The sequence below is a fragment of the Carcharodon carcharias genome, chromosome 8 (assembly GCF_017639515.1).
Source record: "Carcharodon carcharias isolate sCarCar2 chromosome 8, sCarCar2.pri, whole genome shotgun sequence".
Lineage (NCBI taxonomy): Eukaryota > Metazoa > Chordata > Chondrichthyes > Lamniformes > Lamnidae > Carcharodon > Carcharodon carcharias.
The window spans coordinates 171290878-171303433 of NC_054474.1; the positions used below are offsets into that span (position 1 = coordinate 171290878).

The window sequence follows — 12556 nt, forward strand, 5'->3', positions numbered from 1 at the left end:
TTGGCCCTTGTGTGATGCAAGCTTTAGCCAAAATCTAGTCACGTTTTTCTGTGGCAGTTGTTATGGGGCTAACAATATTCATTTATAATTAGGATCTGTGATCTAGTAGATTCAAATAAAATATCGCATAGTTTTGGTGTGTAAAATAGCAGCAAAATTTACAAAATATGTGCTTATATACCTGTATTTAATCTAATTTTTATTAATGTAATTTCTAACATTGCAATCTCTCTCACGACATGAAACATGTCTAAAATATGGAGAATATGAAAGGCTAACATTACCAGAAAAGTTTACAGTTGGGTGCTCATTTTATAACGAGTGTCATGGTTAGGTTAGCCTCAAAATAGGCAGCCAGAATAGTATAGGTGCACATAATCTACAACATGCACTTTTTATAATGTTACAGCCTCACTGCCACACAATTGTGTGTTTCGAGATAATAGTTGAGTTGTTATTTTAAGTATTTATTTCCCTTGCAAGACTTCAAAATAACTTTCCACATTATGTGGTAAATACTGGTTTTGCAGTTTTTCAAAGTTCTATCATGTTTGGTGCAATCAATCCATTGCTAAATTATATCAATGCATTTTAGCATTAATGTGACACATTTATACTATTAATTCATTTACACAATACTTTCAAACTACAATTTAACTTTTGCGATATACTGGGTTCATAAAAACTGCATTACTCTATATATAGATTAAATTTAAACAATGAGTTCTAGCTGTGCTGATCTTGCTTCAAAACTTTGCTCTGTGCACAAGCAATTGGAATTCTGAATAAGAGTTCAATTTTTGTTTCCACCAGTTTGGCACAATGCCGCTTAAATTTCTCTGGTTTTTGTAACTAAGAAGTATTTTTTCTAATTTCCTTTCACCTATGTTGGGAAGGAAGCAAGACCCTGAGCTGCAGTTATTAACAGCTGAAAAGTTACTTCCTGCTTTTTATGCTTCTACTATCTTACTCACCTGCTTACTAACATTTATTTTTCCATTGAGCTAAACCTCTGGCGGAAAAGGTTGTCCCGAGCAATCGTCTCCTACCTTTCCAACACTTTTTCTGACCATTATTCGCATGTAACTCTCTCCTCCTACTCATCATTCTCACTGACACTGTTATGGCACAGCCGATGGTAAATGCCGAGCTGTTCAAATCCCAAAGGGGAACTTGAAACAACTGCCACAACTTGTTTGCAATTTGTATAATTTTCGAGATGCATGCCTTGAATTCAGTAATGATAAGACCACCAAGTCTTATAGGTCTTTGTGAAACTAAGTTAAACATTTAATAATAAGAGAAGTTATTTAAAAACATGCATAGGTCTACAAATTACTACTACGATAACTTTTAAATCCCATAATCAATCTAATTTCCAGTTACACTTTTGTTAAGGCAACAGTAGGATACAGATTTTAAAAGACCCAGGCAAAGAAACATAATACCCTGAACAAGTCGAATACAAAGTGAGTTCTCTTCACTTCGGTCCCTGGAGGTATAGATGCTGAAGGCTTTTTCACACTTGTAAGATCTTAAAAATACCTTCCCTTACAAACAGTCTTCTCTCCTTTATACATATCTTCCTCCTTGAATGCAAATACCCTTGTTTCACTATGTTTTTGGACTTTACCTCCCTGATAATAAAAACCTCTCATAGCACTAAGTTTTACCAGTAACTTTGAGAAAAACAAACACACTGTTTCTAAACTTCACCTGGCTAGGTGACACATTTCACTCCCTCTTTTGTAAACAGCCTAGTCTGGTTTATTCAAAATGCAAATGTTCCTTTGACACCAATATTTCTAAACTTGCCCATGTTTACCTTATTAACATTTCAAACCTAACTTTGCTTCTTACATCAAAAGCATCCACACTAGCTGCCTCTAATTCAATTAAGTCTCACACGCACAGACACATGTAGACACAAAGACAAATCGCACAATTACTCTATTTTACAATAAATTCCAATAATATTATGGGAATTATTATATCTTCCTGGCAACACTTAAATTACTCCTTGGGGTGGTTGCAGTTGCACTAAACAGATTCAATTGAAATTTCTTCCTAAACCATTTTATGTGATGTTGTGACACAAAAGGAGCATTTTTGTCTGTGAAGTAATATAGTATTCATTCCTTTCCCTGTCATGTAAAACGGGTGCTTTCCCAGAAAATGGGTTAACTTGAATTGATGCATGATAGTCCCAGAATAGTGATTTATATCCACGACAGGTATCCATGGCATTCAATTCAAATACAAGCATTCTACTGCTTGCTCTGAATGGCAGATCTGTGTGAGTTTTGGGGGTGCATACGGAAATGTTCTTTGTACCTGTCATGTTTTTGAAACTTTAGCCCAGTCTGCCTTGTTCCAATTCATGATCCATCTAAAACTACCAGACTGATATAAATATTCAGGATCCTTGCACCAAATCAAGTTCGCACTGAAGTTAATGCAGCAGATGGTGATTGTTATTTGCCATTCCGGGAGTTGGGGGGGGGTGTGGTGATGTAAGTCTACATTGATACTGTTCACATATTAATTCACAGTTTAAAATATCTGCTTGGCAGGTTTTAGTTTAAACTACAGTTTTAAGGACCATCAAAAGTCAAAGAAGATAATAGAAGGACACACAATGGTCTGAATTTTACCAGTCCTCTGGGGACAGGCTGGGAGTCAGAGGGCCTGTAAAATGATGAGGGAAAGCAGGGGGTTGGAGTGCTCACCATCTACCCACCACCATGCCATCTTGTCAATGGAGGGGAAGGTGATGTATGGCCCTCATGCACAGGGGCCAACTGAACCACTTAAGTGGTTAATTAAAGACTTCTTCCTGCTGCCACTGGTATTTTACCAGGGTTGGGTAGGCTCTACACCATGTGGGGAGACTGTCAGTTAAACCCTAGCAGCCTACCAGTGGGCTCGGGGGTGGGTAGTTGGAAGTGGGGGGGTTGGTTGGCTCAAACCCTCCTGTTTGAGCACTATTTGGCCCTTGGAGGTGTCCTACCACCAGCAATGATGCCACCTACCTTCACCAATCCCAACCCCTCACCAACGCCTACCTTACTGGCCCCAGTACCCATGAACCACACTTACCCATTTGGGAAGGCACCATCCTTCCATGGAGTCCTCTTCCTCCACTCTCAGTGGCACTACCAAGAATGTTGAGCCCTTGTTGGGGGTGATCTGCTGTCCTTAGTCTGGACAGCTGCCCCAGCAGCGAACAATCAGTTGTCTCTGCACCCTTCCCCCATAAAATGCGGCTCCGAGTCCTACAGATGCCCAAAGTGGGGTCACTCCCCCGATTTCAGACCCTTCACCAGGATCCCGCTGCTAGAACAAAATTCCGGCCAGTATAACTGGTAAGCCGAAGGAAAGTGGTAAGAGTTTTCTGTTCAAACCTTGGTCTGGTGACAAATTACATCGATCTTGGGCAGGTTAAGGCTTCCTCCAGCTCATATGATGTGGCCTAAGATACTTCACCTCAGCAATGTAACTGGAATAAAAGTTCCCCCCCCACTCCCACCCAAAAAAAGAGGTTTTAACTGATTTGAAATAAATAGGTTAAAATGACCATTAAAAAGCAGCAACAGTAATTTTAGGCAAATGCATTAAACAGTCATTCACTCCTTCACTTAGTATAATTACAGGGTCAAACCATCTCCTTTCTGTTTGTCATTTTCCATGGTGCTCACCCTCTAGCACACAAGTACGATCTTTTAAATTTCCAACACTGGCTTTCTATACAGTTTCTGTGTGAGATCGGCAATGCTTGGCATTATGGGGAAATTAGGGGCTGAGAGTTTCCAACTCATTTCATCAGGGTCAGGTATCACCCATTACAAAAGCAAGACTTTCAACTTATCAGCAGAGACTGGATTTTGTAGGTAAAAAGATAGCGTGCTTACCCACTGTGGAGGCCTATTCTCAAAGAGGAATGCTGCTGTACTGGCGAAATTAGAGTTACTGAGTGTGACAATGTCAGACAGCTGAATACAGAGCGATTTAATATAATCATTAACCCGGGGTTTAACTGAGTCATTGTGAGGATCAATAATGCTTTGCAGCTGGTCCCTCAACATATTCATTATTGGTGCTCATTAGTTGGACATAAGTACCAGATTAAATTTCATTATGTGTTTTCCTCTTTTCCCAAAGCTTGCTCTTTAAGGGAAATTGATCAGAATCACGACCATTGTTTTTGGACGTTCAGGCCAGGTTGCCTCTTTCCAGACTGCTCCGTCTTTTGCTATTTCCCCCCCTTTTTTGAGTCACTCTCTCCCTCCCCATGCCTGAAATCTAGAAGCTGATCTCTTACCTCAAACTCTGACATCTGTCGCCCGGACCTGACAGAATCCGTGAGGTCTGTCTGAAGGCAAATCAGATATGGTTAAAAACTCCTGAGGATAAATCTAGAGCTTAATGTTGATTCCGCTATCCTTCCACATCTTTCTGCTTGGACTTAATCAGCCGCTCTTCAGCAGCGCACTTTGAGTGTGACCCTCTGTGGTCACAGTTCCCACTGCCTTCCCCACTCGAACTTACAAAGAAAGTGCTTACAACTCATCCACTTGATCGTCATCACAAGACACTTTCACATGGTTCCTGTTACAGTCTGCTAGGACCCATTCAAACAGCTGCTGCTGAAAATGCTCTGACTGTGTAATCACTCTCTAGCTTCATTGGCAAAGTGATGAATGAGCCTTTTCATCACCATGGCCAGAATAATGTCCATCTAAATTACTGCTCAACTCTTAAAGCCTCGACCCCTTGTAAAACTATTAAAAGTCAGACCCTTATTGGGGACGGTGCAGAGTTGGTATTATACAGTTAGCAACAGTTCATCCACAATGACCCTTCCACAGGGAATGCATGAATAATCTTATGGAATCTTGAAAGGATCTAACTTGTGAAACACTTTCAGAAGAGAAAATGCTCATGACCGTTCACATTATTAACATAATTTTTAAAGTATATTTTGAACCAGATTTAGAAAGGGAGTACACCCATCGGGAACATTTTTTTAACATGAGGGCATTCGTAAAGAACTGTAATGAACTTGCTTTTCCTAATTAGAGAAATAAACAAATGCTTTCTCAGGAATATGGGCAGGAGACAGCAGCTGAATCTAACATTGTGAAGAAGTGAATTAAACCAAGCTGAGTTCTGAAAGAAGGGAAAAGCATAGTGGCGTCCCAAGCTGAACTTGGCCAGTTCCAGATAATTAGAAATTCACTCCTGAGGTGAAGGAAAATCAGTCAATAAATATTGGAACTGCTGAAGCGATGCAGAAGGAGAATCAGCGAGTGAAAGAGAAAGAGTAATAACCAGATGAATGTGACTATTCTGATGCGATATTAGCCTATCTTTTTTATTCCAGATGTTGATTGGATTGCTGAGCATTTCTGATATCTGTTTTAATTTGGGAACCGCTCGATTTGACTGAGTTTAAGTTAGAACAGTATCTTGCGTATGGGGAGGGATGATTTCAGTTTGTGATTGTGGACTTTTTTGATGAATCCTTCCCTGCTCTCATGACAGTGGAAAGGGTTAATGAGTATATAGTTGCTGCCCGTGGATGAATCAAGAGGAATGTTCACATTTCTTTAAAATTATATTGTCTTTTCAGCGATCAACCCTGCGTGTTCTGCAGTTTCACCAGCTCAGTTGGTCTAGGAGTATCTGCTCCTAGTCCCTAACAGTGTGGAGAGAAACCTGCCCCACTGTAGTGGAGCTGAGGGGTGAGCTTCCTCTATTGTAACTGAAGGGTTGCTGAATCGGGAGAAGTCTGAATTCTCACTCCGACAGCACACTTACCCCCACTTCTTTTTGAAATGGAAGCTGGTGGGTGCAACGGCTGTAACCTGATTTTCAAACAATAAACGGATGTAAGTTCTTGTCATTGAGAGTTTCCTTCATGAATGAAAGAAAGTAGGAACATTAGAAATAGAAGGGAGGCCATTGCCCGCACCCCTACCACCCCCCACTGAGCCTGCTCCGCCATTCAGTAAGACCATGACTGATCTTATTGTGGCCTTAACTCCACTTTCCTGTCTGCCTCACTTACCTCTTGACTCCCTTGTAGATTGAAAATTTGTCTCACTCAGCCCTGAATATAAGACATGCGGAGCTTTGAGGCGCAATAGACACACTGGTCAGTATGGCGATCGAACCCGGGCCTTTGGAACTATTAGCAACACGAACTAACCATCTAACCGGTCAATCCTGGCCAATTTATATAGCCCCTTTCTCCACCTCAGGGCATTCCAACTGTTTTTACAGCCAGTAAGGTGCTTAATGTATTCACTTTTGTAATGGTGAGGAGCGACAATATGGTGAGAATGCTCAAAATCTGTTTCACGCCGTCGTGAAACCAGTTTGCGATCTTCTCCTCCGCCCGTCATTGGTGGGTCGCATTACCCACCACCGCACATTGGGAACCTAATCTCAATACTTTAGCATCTCATTATAAGCCCTGCTCACCAAGAATCATTCCCCCCGCTGGATCACCCAATCACACTGTATGTTTCACAACTGCGTGTAAGTGACATGCACCTAGTGAGCTGCTCTTCGCTCGGGACTTTGAGGTTTGTTTACCTATCTTGCGTCGGTCAGCACTCGCAGTCATCAGTGCCAGGATTCACAGGCAGCACCACATCACTTTTAGGGGGGTTCGCGAGCAGGTCTCTACCAGATCAGCTATAGGGCGGGGATGGCTTTTCAATGGCTGCAGGGCGAGGGCTTGCTTGGGGAAGTGGGGGGAGAAGAATCCTCAGGCAAAGGGAAGAGGCTGCAGGGCGAGGGCTTGCTTGAGGAAGGGGCAAGAGAAGATGCCTCAGGCAAGGGAAGAGGCTGCAGGGCGAGGGCTGGGACAATATGGTGCAAAAACCTGCTATTGCAGCTGGCGGTAAAACAACTTTATTCCCACCCTCTCCTGCACTTTGTGCAATTCTGGGGCGATTCCGCCCAAGGTCTTTCACCACAGGACATCCCAAAGGGCTTTACAGCCAATGAAGTACGTTGCTGTGTAGACACTGTTGGAATGTTGGAAATGTAGCAGCCAAATTGTGCACAGGAAGCCCCCAAAAACAGCATCGTGACAATGACCAGATAATCTGCTTTTGTGATGTTGAGTGAGTGATAAATATTGACCAGAAAACTGGGGATGATGCTCTGTTTCCTCTTTGAAACAGTCGCCCTCTGATCTTTGACACAGCCCGAGTGGGCAGACTTGGTTTAACATCTCACCTGAAAGGCTGGGAGTACAGCACTGGAGTGTCAGCTTAGATTGTTGTGTTGAACTCCAGGACAGGAACTTGAACCCCCAACTTTCAGACTCAGGGGCAAGAGTTGCCACCAACTGAGCCATGCCTGACACTAATGCACACTCATTTCTGTCTCTCTGAAGGGGAGCATCCAAGCAGGCGATGGGCATGGAGGAAAAGAGAATGCAGTGTGTCAACTGCTTCACGTCCCACTAATTTTGGTAGTTCACATGACTAGACATGACAGTAACTTAACTTGAATGTACTGTTTCATGTTTCTAATTCACTACAAATAAGGAAGGCTTGTTTTTTTTCACTTAAATGTTTAAGGATTTTCGCTGTAAAGCTATGCACCACAAGCAAGAAATTAAGGGCGGAACTGTCCCAGATTGCAAAGGCTGTCTCCACCCTGCTGCGGATGTCAGGGCAGCACCTAGAAGTTTAAGTTCAAAAGTTAAGAAATTCTGATCGCTGTTGGTTGCACAGGTGAACCCATTCTGTCACTTTACAATCTGAAAATCTGTCCACTTTCACTGAATAATGTGTAATGGTGTCTTTCAGATTCAATTATGGCTGCGCGAGTCCTCCCCCTGCATCCCCCCACCCCCCAAACTAGCAGTTCAGCTGTGTGCAGCCAGACCACCAGTGATTCAGGAGGGAGAAGTGTGTGTGTGTGTGTGTGTGTGGGGCAGGGCCTTTCAGAGCCTCAGGCAAGCACTCTCCCACACAAGAGGATCCTTCCAGCATCACACTTATCTCACTGTCCTGAGCATTTTCAATGCTGCCTGTTGGGGTTCGCTATCTGTTGTCCACCTGAGTCGAGATGCATCTCCGCCCACCCACTGATCACACTCCCAGACAGCGCCTGTTCTCGCCCAACACAAGTCTCATTTCATTTTCGATTTAGCCAGCATGGTAGTGCTACAGTTCTCCTTGCTCTCCCCCATTCTCCCCCCCTGCCCCAGTCATCATTCCCTTTCCCCTGTCACTGTTGACTCCCGGAATCCACTTCCACCTCCTTAGCGTGACCCACCAGCCACAACCATATTCTTTTGGGGATGTCCGGGTGAACGGTGAGGGTGGTTGGTGGGGACTTGGAGACTGTCACAGACCCCGGGGGTGGGTGGGAAGGAAGAGATTAGGGAGGTTAATGTGGAGGGGGTGGGATTTCTAGGAAGGAAGGGGACGTGTTGAGGTGTGTGGGGCGGGGGTGTTTTGGGGTGAGTGTGTTTTAGGGTGGGGGTGTTTTAGGGTGGGGGTGTTTTAGGGGGTGTGTGTTTTGGAGGGTGGTGTGTTATGTGGTGGGTGTGTTATGGGGGTTGGCGTGTTATGGGGGATGGGTGTGCTTTAGAGGGGGTGTATTTTGGGGAGGGTGTGCTTCAGAATGACTGTGTTTTGGAGTGGGTGTGTTTTGGGGTGTGTGTGTTTTGGGGTGGGTGTGTTGTGGTTGGGTGTGTTTTGGGGTGGGTGTGTTTTGGGGTGTGTGTGTTTTGGGGTGTGTGTGTTTTGGGGTGGGTGTGTTTTGGGGTGGGTGTGTTTTGGGGGTGTGTTTTGGGGTGGGTGTGTTATAGGCTGGGTGTGTTTTGGGGTGGGTGTGTTTTGGGGTGTGTGTGTTTTGGGGTGTGTGTGTTTTGGGGGTGTGTTTTGGGGTGGGTGTGTTTTGGGGTGGGTGTGTTTTGGGGTGGGTGTGTTTTGGGGTGGGTGTGTTTTGGGGGTGTGTTTTGGGGTGGGTGTGTTATAGGCTGGGTGTGTTTTGGGGTGTGTGTGTTTTGGGGTGTGTGTGTTTTGGGGTGGATGTGTTTTGGGTTGAATGTGTTTTGGAGTGGGAGTATGATTTGGGGTGTGTGTGTTTTAGGGTGGGGGTGTTATGGAGTGCGTGTGTTGTGGTTGGGTGTGTTTTGGGGTGGGTGTGTTTTGGGGTGGGTGTGTTTTGGGGTGGGTGTGTTTTGGGGTGTGTGTGTTTTGGGGTGGGTGTTTTGGGGTGTGTGTGATTTGGGGTGGGTTTGTTTTGGGGTGTGTGTGTTTTGGGGTGGGTGTGTTTTGGGGTGTGTGTGTTTTGGGGTGGGTGTTTTGGGGTGTGTGTGATTTGGGGTGGGTTTGTTTTGGGGTGTGTGTGTTTTGGGGGTGTGTTTTGGGGTGGGTGTGTTATAGGCTGGGTGTGTTTTGGGGTGGGTGTGTTTTGGGGTGGGTGTGTTTTGGGGGTGTGTTTTGGGGTGGGTGTGTTATAGGCTGGGTGTGTTTTGGGGTGGGTGTGTTTTGGGGTGGGTGTGTTTTGGGGTGTGTGTGTTTTGGGGTGTGTGTGTTTTGGGGTGTGTGTGTTTTGGGGTGGGTGTGTTTTGGGGGTGTGTTTTGGGGTGGGTGTGTTATAGGCTGGGTGTGTTTTGGGGTGGGTGTGTTATAGGCTGGGTGTGTTTTGGGGTGGGTGTGTTTTGGGGTGGGTGTGTTTTGGGGTGTGTGTGTTTTGGGGTGGGTGTGTTTTGGGGTGTGTGTGTTTTGGGGTGGGTGTGTTTTGGGGTGTGTGTGTTTTGGGGGTGTGTTTTGGGGTGGGTGTGTTTTGGGGTGGGTGTGTTTTGGGGTGGGTGTGTTTTGGGGTGGGTGTGTTTTGGGGTGGGTGTGTTATAGGCTGGGTGTGTTTTGGGGTGGGTGTGTTTTGGGTTGAATGTGTTTTGGAGTGGGAGTATGATTTGGGGTGGGTGTGTTTTAGGGTGGGGGTGTTATGAAGTGCGTGTGTTGTGGTTGGGTGTGTTTTGGGGTGGGTGTGTTTTGGGGTGTGTGTGTTTTGGGGTGGGTGTGTTTTGGGGTGTGTGTGATTTGGGGTGGGTGTGTTTTGGGGTGTGTGTGTTTTGGGGGTGTGTTTTGGGGTGGGTGTGTTTTGGGGTGGGTGTGTTTTGGGGCGGGTGTGTTTTGGGGTGTGTGTGTTTTGGGGTGTGTGTGTTTTGGGGTGGGTGTGTTTTGGGGGGGTGTTTTGGGGTGGGTGTGTTATAGGCTGGGTGTGTTTTGGGGTGGGTGTGTTTTGGGGTGGGTGTGTTTTGGGGTGTGTGTGATTTGGGGTGTGTGTGTTTTGGGGTGGGTGTGTTTTGGGGGTGTGTTTTGGGGTGGGTGTGTTATAGGCTGGGTGTGTTTTGGGGTGGGTGTGTTTTGGGGTGGGTGTGTTTTGGGGTGGGTATGTTTTGGGGGTGTGTTTTGGGGTGGGTGTGTTATAGGCTGGGTGTGTTTTGGGGTGTGTGTGATTTGGGGTGGGTGTGTTTTGGGGTGTGTGTGTTTTGGGGTGGATGTGTTTTGGGTTGAATGTGTTTTGGAGTGGGAGTATGATTTGGGGTGGGTGTGTTTTAGGGTGGGGGTGTTATGGAGTGCGTGTGTTGTGGTTGGGTGTGTTTTAGGGTGGGTGTGTTTTGGGGTGGGTGTGTTTTGGGGTGTGTGTGTTTTGGGGTGGGTGTGTTTTGGGGTGTGTGTGTTTTGGAGTGGGTGTGTTTTGGGGTGTGTGTGATTTGGGGTGTGTGTGTTTTGGGGTGGGTGTGTTTTGGGGTGTGTGTGTTTTGGGGTGTGTGTGTTTTGGGGTGTGTGTGTTTTGGGGTGGGTGTTTTGGGGTGTGTGTGATTTGGGGTGGGTTTGTTTTGGGGTGTGTGTGTTTTGGGGGTGTGTTTTGGGGTGGGTGTGTTATAGGCTGGGTGTGTTTTGGGGTGGGTGTGTTTTGGGGTGTGTGTGATTTGGGGTGGGTTTGTTTTGGGGTGTGTGTGTTTTGGGGTGGGTGTGTTTTGGGGTGTGTGTGTTTTGGAGTGGGTGTGTTTTGGGGTGTGTGTGTTTTGGGGTGTGTGTGTTTTGGGGTGGGTGTTTTGGGGTGTGTGTGATTTGGGGTGGGTTTGTTTTGGGGTGTGTGTGTTTTGGGGGTGTGTTTTGGGGTGGGTGTGTTTTGGGGTGGGTGTGTTTTGGGGTGTGTGTGTTTTGGGGGTGTGTTTTGGGGTGGGTGTGTTTTGGGGTGTGTGTGTTTTGGGGTGTGTGTGTTTTGGGGTGGGTGTGTTTTGGGGTGTGTGTGATTTGGGGTGGGTGTGTTTTGGGGTGTGTGTGTTTTGGGGGTGTGTTTTGGGGTGTGTGTGTTTTGGGGTGGATGTGTTTTGGGTTGAATGTGTTTTGGAGTGGGAGTATGATTTGGGGTGGGTGTGTTTTAGGGTGGGTGTGTTATGGAGTGCGTGTGTTGTGGTTGGGTGTGTTTTAGGGTGGGTGTGTTTTGCAGTGGGTGTGTTTTAGGGTGGGTGTGTTTTGCAGTGGGTGTGTTTTAGGGTGGGTGTGTTTTGCAGTGGGTGTGTTTTAGGGTGGGTGTGTTTTGCAGTGGGTGTGTTTTAGGGTGGGTGTGTTTTGCAGTGGGTGTGTTTTAGGGTGGGTGTGTTTTGCAGTGGGTGTGTTTTAGGGTGGGTGTGTTTTGCAGTGGGTGTGTTTTAGGGTGGGTGTGTTTTGCAGTGGGTGTGTTTTAGGGTGCGTGTGTTTTGCAGTGGGTGTGTTTTAGGGTGGGTGTGTTTTGCAGTGGGTGTGTTTTAGGGTGGGTGTGTTTTGCAGTGGGATTGTCCTGAGATGGGTGTGTTTTTGAGTGGGTGTGTTTTGGAGTGGGTGTGGTTTGGGGTGGGTGTGGTTTGGGTGGGCGTGGTTTGGGTGGGCGTGGTTTCTGTGGGCATGGTTTGGGTGGGTGTGGTTTGGGTGGGCGTGGTTTGGGTGGGCGTGGTTTGGGTAGGCGTGGTTTGGGTGGGCGTGGTTTGGGTGGGCGTGGTTTGGGGGTGGGTGTGTTTTGGAGTTGATATGTCTCGGTGGGTGTGTTTTGGGGCGGGAGTGTTTTGGGGCGGGTGTGTTTTGGGGCGGGAGTGTTTTGGGGCGGGAGCGTTTTGGGGCGGGTGTGTTTTGGGGTGAGTGTGTTTTGGGGTGGGTGTGTTTTGGCGTGGCTGTGTTTTGGGGTGAGTGTGTTTTGGGGTGAATGTGTTTTGGGGTGGGTGTGTTTTGGGGTGAGTGTGTTTTTGGGGCAGGTGTGCTTTGGGTGAATGTGTTTTGGGGTGAGTGTGTTTTGGGGTAAGTGTGTTTTGCAGAGTTGGTGTGTTTTGGAGTGTGTGTATGATTTTGGTGCGTGTGTGTTTGTGTGTGTGTTTATGTATGTGTGTGATGGAGTGTGTGTGAGTTGGAGTGTGTGTGTGAGTGTATTTTGGAGAGTGTGTATTTCTGTGTGTGTTTTTGTGTTTGTGTGTGTTTATGTGTGTGTGTTTTAGAGTGTGTGTGTCTGTGTGTTTTGAAGTGTGTGTTTTTTGGTG

The 12556-nt window shown here is 46.1% G+C and overlaps 1 protein-coding gene across 6 annotated transcripts in view; it reads right to left on the bottom strand.

Annotated features, from left to right (window-relative positions):
* The window catches only part of LOC121280870 (serine/threonine-protein kinase Nek6-like), a 360301-nt gene that overhangs the window by 292261 nt on the left and 55484 nt on the right, over positions 1–12556 (bottom strand). The window contains exon 1 of one of the 6 annotated variants that reach the window (XM_041193190.1): positions 4322–4495. The exons of the other annotated variants lie outside the window; for them this stretch is intronic. The gene's annotated coding sequence lies outside the window, so the exon portion shown is untranslated. Of the gene's footprint in view, positions 1–4321; positions 4496–12556 lie in introns of those variants that run through there. 6 annotated transcript variants of the gene reach the window in all.